Source organism: Grammomys surdaster, unplaced genomic scaffold (assembly GCF_004785775.1).
Source record: "Grammomys surdaster isolate TR1022 unplaced genomic scaffold, NIH_TR_1.0 191, whole genome shotgun sequence".
NCBI lineage: Eukaryota > Metazoa > Chordata > Mammalia > Rodentia > Muridae > Grammomys > Grammomys surdaster.
The window spans coordinates 2,854,007-2,854,808 of record NW_021604636.1 but is presented as its reverse complement, the minus strand read 5'-3'; the positions used below and the strand labels follow the sequence as shown (position 1 = coordinate 2,854,808).

General features: G+C 41.1%; 1 non-coding gene across 1 annotated transcript; it reads right to left on the bottom strand.

The window, feature by feature from the left end:
* Positions 1–240: 240 nt before the first annotated feature.
* LOC114622831 lies at positions 241–380 on the bottom strand. Its single transcript, XR_003711687.1, has one exon. It is a non-coding gene; the product is annotated as a small nucleolar RNA SNORA48 (small nucleolar RNA).
* Positions 381–802: the final 422 nt, after the last annotated feature.

The window sequence follows — 802 nt, the reverse complement described above, 5'->3', positions numbered from 1 at the left end:
TCTATTATGCTGCCCAGATGAGGTACAGGTTCCGCAATCCTGAGTGCTGCAGCTGGTTAGGGGAAGGGACAGCTCTCTGGCTAGCCCAGAAGTCAGGAGAGCAAGTGAACTAGCCCTACCTCTCTCTGCTTTCAGGTGTCTGTCTTCCTCCTCCCAAGTTGCATTGCTTTGCTTTGATTTGATTTGATTTGATTTGACTTGACTTGACTTGACTTTACTTGACTTGACTTGACTTGAATTTTATGAGTCCTAGGCATAAGACAGCATTGGCCACCAAGCCAGAAATAAAGCTAGGATAAACAAGGGCTGTTGACTGCTCTGCCCCTGACTGATACAAGAACATCACCAACAAGATATGTCTTTGCCTATGGCCAGGGGTTATATGCTTCTTTTTTAAAGACTAAAAGACTTCACAAGGCATTCTGCTTTCCGAAAACATTTCTATTCCTTCTTGACCGAGTTAATAAACTTTGACATAAAATTCTTAAACACTTAAAAGGAAGCTATTAAAAAGTCAAGTGTTCAGTGTGTTTTATTAAAGTCCCGAGTAAAGGGAAAACAATATAGCAACTTGTGGTACACCTCAGCTAACTGAAATGTAGTCATATCAAGAGCGGCAAATATGCCTTCTTATACACCAGCCAACATTGGGGTTGCTCCCTCATGTCAGAAGGAGCCGCTTCACAAAGTGTAACTGACAACCTCACTTATAAAGAACACTGAAGCTTTTCCAGCTAACTCAAACATTCCTTTAAGAATTATCAAAGAAGAGAGGCATTAGAAGCAATATAGTGGCAGTAAT